Genomic DNA, 7,267 nt, shown 5'->3' with positions numbered 1-7,267 from the left:
TCACCCTGTATCTGTCCTTCCTTTATTTCCTTTTTCCATCTCTTCATCAATTTAACCACTTAAACCACAAATACATTGACCGGGGTCAATGTATACATATGGGGGACCCCCAGAGGTCTATTTTAAACCACACATACATTGACCAGGGTCCCCCAGGGTCCCCCAGAGGTCTATTTTCAGGGCCATTCCTTTCCTCCCTCCTCTACACCGAATCTCAGAGGCCTCATAAACACATATCAAACCCATGTTCTGTGTCTTGTCTTGTGTTTAATTGCTGCCACAATGCTTTTCCAATGGGAGTCACTTGGTTTGACCAAACATTTTTTTGTTTGATGGGGAGAACACAGACATCAAAACACAAATGTTTGGTCAAACCATGTGACTCCCATTGGAAAAGCATTGTGGTGACCATTAAACACAGACAAGACACAGAACATTTACGTTTATTTTATTTATGTTTCAGGATGACACGATTCACACGAATGTTTCACATGTTACAAAAACACACCCGTGGCAACTAGTGCAGCACTAATACTATCTCTCTCTCTCTCTGTTTCTGGCACAACAGCGCCCCTACTGGTACTCATAGTCATATACTGGTGCTCATTGACACATAGGTGAACACATAGGTGAACCCAGACATTGCTGTTCCTTGGAGTGGTTGCACCACTCAAAAATCAGAGATGTTTTGGTATTCACTCAAAAACTGATGGGAGAGTTACTGTAGGGCTTCCAGACAGGCCCTCAGACACATTGAACTGTACATGTACATTGTTGGTACAGTAGTGGCATCATGTGACAGGTTGGTAGTGTACGTGTTTCATTGTGCTTAACCCATTTTGACCTAAGATCAGATTCTATAAATGTCTTCTACATCCTGACAGTTTTCTGAAAAAGCTATGTTTCTATGTCAGTCGTTCTTCGATTTTTCAAAAAAAAACACACCTACAAGCTCGTAGCGCGCCACTCGGTGGTGCGCTATGAGCTTGTAGATCTGGTATTTTTCAATAGCTAAAGCATAACATAATGCTAACACCAAAAGGGGTTCCCGCCCCCCATAATGGGTTAAAGTGCTGCTAGTACAGTACGTGGGACGAATCGAGTACATGACCACTTGAGTGCAATGTGCAAATTTGGAGAGCATAAAAACAATTTGCCTATCAAAAACGGATTTGTTGATTTGAACTTGAAAAAGGGACAAGTGCACTAAAAAAAATGTATCTCCCTGGAAATAATTAAAACTGTCTGGGTTTTTCCGAACAAAGAAGCACCCAATGCCAAACAACAAAAATGTATTGTGTATTATCAAGATATGTTGGTCATTTTCTGTATTAATTGATACATTTAATATATCCCTAGGTGTTTAACCCATTTAGGCCTGACGTCGAAATATTTTTAAAAGAAAAGTCTTCTAATCGTGACAGTTTTATTAAAAACCCATGTTTCTATGTCAGTTGTTCTCAAACATATTCATGTCAAGGAACCCCAAAAATATATATGTAATTGGCCGCTGACCCCCATGTGGAAATATGTAGTTCCAGGGACCCTCTCAGTAGCAAAGATTTGAGTAAAAAACTCGCTCTGAAAGAAGATATATTCAAAGATTTCAGGCACATTTTCACGACTTTTCAAAAATAGCAGACCTACAAGCTCGTAGCGCGCCACCGAGTGGAGCGCTACGAGCTTGTAGATCTGCTATTTTTCAATAGCTAAATTATAACATAATACCAAAAGGGGTTCCCGGCCAAAATGGATTAAACACCTAGAGATATAAATTATTATAGACAGAGGTTGTGTTACAGGACAAAGGGCGTCATGCAGTCATGGATATCAGGCTGAAATGCACATCACTCAGCAACGCAACAGCTGAACTCTTCGGGGACCAATTCTCTGCCCTCTCTAAGTTTCAGTTACCTCACGACGCGCGCTGAGAGGCTATCGCTGAGACAATCAGTGAGCTTTCCCTCCATCATCTTGACAGCGTCGCCCCCCTACCCTAATGATACTTTCCTCCTTATTTCTCATGCTTGGGGATGTTGTGTCCAGCCTTTAAATGACCTCTGACCCCCCTCACTGGACCCCTTTGAAACACACTATATACCCTTAATCTTTGGCCTTCACTACGCGTATATGGATACTTTTTCTAAACAGATATTTTAGAAAGTCTTCACTTTTTTTTATCCATTTACAAAAATGCCTGTTTTATAGTGACCGAAAACTATATGTTTGTGTGTGGACGAGAGGCCCAAAACAGGGTCTTTGTCTCAGCCTTGTGGACCTGTCTACTTCATGGAGCCTCTGGCCATCGGCCAGCCTTTCCACAACCCTATATCGCCATAAAAAAATGGGAGAAAAAAAATAATTCAAACATTTCAAAGTAAACTTGCAAACTCGAATCAAAATATAAACTGAAAACGAGTCCAAACAAAATAAACTATACTAACTTTGGTAAAAAACAACAACATCTGTACTGCCATATGGATCTCTCTGCTAGTCATAACAGCAGATTAGACCTGTGTGTGTGTGTGTGTGTGTGTGTGTGTGTGTGTGTGTGTGTGTGTGTGTGTGTGTGTGTGTGTGTGTGCAGAAGTTGGGGAGGACAAGTGAAACTGCTGATAATCACTACGAGGAGCCACAGGCCCAAAAGCTCAAGGAATAGGGTTTTACCTGTGATGTCATGCCGTACTTTTTATTTGTGTTTTTGAGGGACGACATGGTTTAATGTTTGTACCATCACCATTACATCACCTAATCATAGCAACATGAGTTAGACTTTAATATATTAGCGCCCTTCACTTCACACTGGTTCTATTTTGGCTACAGGCTACTGGCTCCCTGGCTATACTAGCTTCACAAACAACAGGTGCTTTCCTTCCAAGTCTCTGCCATGTCAGTATGACTGGATAAGCATGGAGACTTCATATTTGCCTGACTTATGAGTGTGTGTATTATGTGACTAATTGTTGAGAGAAAGCGGAAGGAGGGAATTATGACTGCCAGGGGAAATTAGGGAGTCACGTAGAAGAGGAGGAAGAACTAGAAGATGGCAGCCCAGGTATCTACTGTACAGTATGTACAGTATAGGGAGAGAGAGGCTTGTACAGTATAGGGAGAGAGAGGCTTGTACAGTATAGGGAGAGAGAGGCTTGTACAGTATAGGGAGAGAGAGGCTTGTACAGTATAGGGAGAGAGAGGCTTGTTAGGCAAACCATATGAGTTGATCTACAATTAGTACCTACTGCTTTTCAAATGAATTTTCAATAAATATTTCAGGCGCCAAACACATAGGCTACAATAAACGTGCAATATAACGGGAACAAGCACCCCGCCTACAGTGTTGGGCACCCTCCATCTATTCTAGAGAGCAGTGCCAGCACTGATGGTGACCAAACAAACCCACAGGAACTGTTCCTGTGGGTCTGGAAGTTCCGGGGACCACCACACGGAGTTGCACCACTCAGTTCACAGTCACACAGGTGTGATTTTTAATTGTATGTTGCAATCTGCATGAAACATTCAACACACAAACTATGGACCAATATCTAAAATCCAGTTGTTTGTATGTGAAAAGGGAAGCCTCTATAAGCCAATTAACGATTCAGAGGGTGTGACATAAAAATGCAAGAATTACAGCCACTCAGACAGACAGACACAGATTACAGTGCAAACAGCAGAGCACAAATTCACAACAACCACCAATGTCACAATGCTTTGTGATGTGATGCGTAGTGGAAGATCTGTCTGGGCACTAAACTTTTGGCATTAATTAATTAACTCATTTTTGCCTTCAATTTCCTAAAAATATGAAGTCAGGTGTTTTAGAGATTGAGAGGTGTAATGTCAGAATGCTACAAGACACACTCCCATCACATTCCCAAATGTAAATGTAAAAATCACACCTGTGTGAACCGAGTGGTGCAACTCCCCTCTCTCCCCCCTCCTCTCTCTCTCTCTCTCTTTCTCTTTCTCTCTGCTCGGTCAGTTTAGCTTTATTATGGATATCAATCCGCGTCGCTGAGAAATGAGAACTATGTTTTCATTATTATTTTGGCTCGGCCTTTCCTTCTTTAGCGATCCTAGACTGGGTTGCGCAACAGTGGATTTTGGCTCGGCCTTTCCTGCTTTAGCGATCTTAGACCGGATCGCGCATGCGCACTGCCGTCCACCTACCATTATACAGGCAGACTAAAAGCTGAACAACTCCTAATCTACGGAGATCTCCATGGTTTGGTCAATTAGCGCAATGTTCGGAGGTCTTTGCTGATTATCCGGTGGTCTAGATGGAAACATTGGTGCTTTCTAGAGCAAGGATGGCTATATTTTAGCTCGCTAGCATTGACGCTATTTATTTAGCAGAAGACCCCCACAGACCGTGGCAGTCAGAAATTACACAGGTGCGTGCGCACACCACTGGTGCACGCACACACACACACACGGGTGTGCGGGGGCGTGCGCACACCACTGGTGCACGCACACACACGGGTGCTCATAGACACAGGTATACACAGGTACATGGACATTTGTGGTTGTAGGAGTGGTTGCACCACTCAAAAATCACACTTTTGTCTTCAATGTTTGTGTTTACACAAACATTCAAAGCAGGCCATCCATTGTCAACAAACATTTCAAACAGGCCATCCATTGTCAATGGCATTCAATGTTTGTGTTTACACAATGTTTGTGTTTACACAATGTTTGTTTACACAAATCCTCAAAGCTGGACATAGGAGTGCTCCTCAACAACCATAAAACAACAACATGCACACTCTCTCCCAGAGTGTAACAACAGCTATAGTTTCTTTCAACTCACTTCCAAATTACAAATTAGCAAGATAGCACCCCATAGCATAGCAGCAGACAACATGGATAGCACCCCATAGCATAGCAGCAGACAGCATGGGCACAATCAATGAAAATCCATTCAGCAAAAATTACAATTCAATTCTGACCTTTGATGTCTTCAATCATGTAGTAATCCATAATGAAGGGCGGGCGCTGTTGTAGAGTTGCCCAGTAAAGCTGAAGTCTCAGAGAGGCTTCTCATTAATATTTAATCATAAACAAAGATGCAAGTTTCTGTGAAGAAAAACAAATCTGTAATTCTAGAAACAAGCACATGATGACAGGCCTCAGGCAGACAGGCATGAGCAATCAATCTATGCAGGTACAGAATGGACAGGCATGGCCAATCAATCTATGCAGGTACAGATGGACAAACTATAGGCAGTGCCAGTGGCTTCGGATCCAAATAGATAAAGATGAATAATAATAATACACCCACTGACATATTTTGCTAAATTGAATGCAGTGATTGCATTCACATTATGTTATGCAAGGACGCTACTGTCATCATAATAAGTGGCTGGGCCCAGGTCAGACATAGGTGGGCCTATAGGCCCAGGTAGGACCAGTGTTGGAACTAACATCCTTACTTTACATACATTTTGCTGTAACTTGTAACGGATCACTGGATATTGTCTGTGATTTTGGATTTTTTGGTGTTCTATTCCAGTTTTTTAGACTAGAGCTTAAAACAAACCACAACTGGACCAGTGACATTAGGGAATATTTTTTTCTTGAAAACAAAATGTGTCTGAATTAGAAAATCTTATATATACTAGTGTATATCCTTTAAAAAGACCTAGTAAAGTAATTAGTTACTTTTTCAGACTAGTAACTCTAACTATAACTAATTACTTGTTAAAAGTAACTTGAACAACACTGGGTACTTGGGTCGGACCACCCGTGGATGGGACGCCCCCCCCCCCCCCAGCCATGGGAACATTCCACTTGCACCATGCCAGCTGCCGACACCACCTTTCTCCCAAAAGACACTTCAGAGCCAGAGAGGGACTCAAGCTAAGAATGCTATATTGTTTTTCCAAGGATAATGTTTTTCCAAGGATGGCTATAGCTATTTATTTTGAAGGACAGCTTTTAGCACACAACAATGGACAGCCAGCTGAAACAAATCTTACCCCAAGTGGCCAAACGGGAACCAAAATGCAAACTTTAAACAGGCATACGTCATCATGCTTCAGTTGGCCTACAGTGCAGTATGAAACTTGCTTACACACATTATGTCTTTACTCTAACAATATGTCACTATAACCCATTAGTCTACTCTATATACCAAACTACAAGCTGGTGTTGTGGCTATTGTAGAGCTGCTATTTTAGCAGAATGTTTGTCTCAGAATAAGGACGCTATAGTTCATAATGGTTAATGACTATACCGTGGATCACATTAACAGAAGTGTATGCACAGTTGCATGGTACACCTACCGTTTATAATAATAATAATATCTCAAACTTATATAGCGCTTTTCTGAGTACCCAAAGACGCTTTATATCATGCACAAGGGAGGTGATACAATATTGTGCTGCTTTTACATTGCTTTCTTCAACGATACCACTTTAATCTCACAACACTGTTTTTTTTTTTGCTTTTTTGCCTTTATTGAGAGATGTACTGTATAGTAGGTAGACAGGAAATGGGGAGAGAGATGGGGGGGGACACAAAGTTCGAACGCAAAGTTCGTCGGGATCGGGACTCAAACCTGCGACACGCTGTCATGCTGGATAAACCAGCCAAGGTGCCTGGACCGCTGAGCCAGCCCAGATCCACAAGACTGTGAGTTTATACCTGCTGCTAATATACCGTTGGATTTGTTTCTCTACCAACACAGAGCATTTCTGCCTTCTGTATTTCTCATCATCATCATCATCCTTTTTCGACCGCGGTCGAGATCATGGATTCCACAATGCTACGCCAGACTTCCCGGTTGACAGGGGCGACTGTGGCTCAAGAGGTAGAGCAGGTTGTCCAATGATCCATGGGTCGGCGGTTCGAATCCCGGCTCCTCCTCCTGTCTACATGTCTAAGTGTCCTTGGGCAAGACACTGAACCCCTAATTGCTCCCGATGTGCTGGTTGGTGCCTTGCATGGCTTCCACGGCCATCAGTGTATGAATGTGTGTGTGAATGGGTGAATGTAATGCACAATCTATGTGAAGCGCTTTGGATAAAGGCGCTATATAAATGCACCATTTACCGGTCCTTCATTGCCACCCCCAGTTCCTGCATGTGTCCCTAGCGATGATATCAGGGAACGACAGCTTTCTACCTACTGGTCCGCCCTGAGGCAGGACTCTGAAACAATTGGGAAGTAGAATTTCACCCACTGATCTTGAGATAAGGAGGAGAGAGGAGGGGGTCTCGTAAGATGATGAGGAGAGAGGAGGGGAGGCACAGAGTAAGATGATGAG

This window comes from Protomyctophum bolini (assembly GCF_963924005.1).
Source record: "Protomyctophum bolini genome assembly, chromosome: 21".
Lineage (NCBI taxonomy): Eukaryota > Metazoa > Chordata > Actinopteri > Myctophiformes > Myctophidae > Protomyctophum > Protomyctophum bolini.
Note: the sequence above shows the minus strand (reverse complement) of the source record.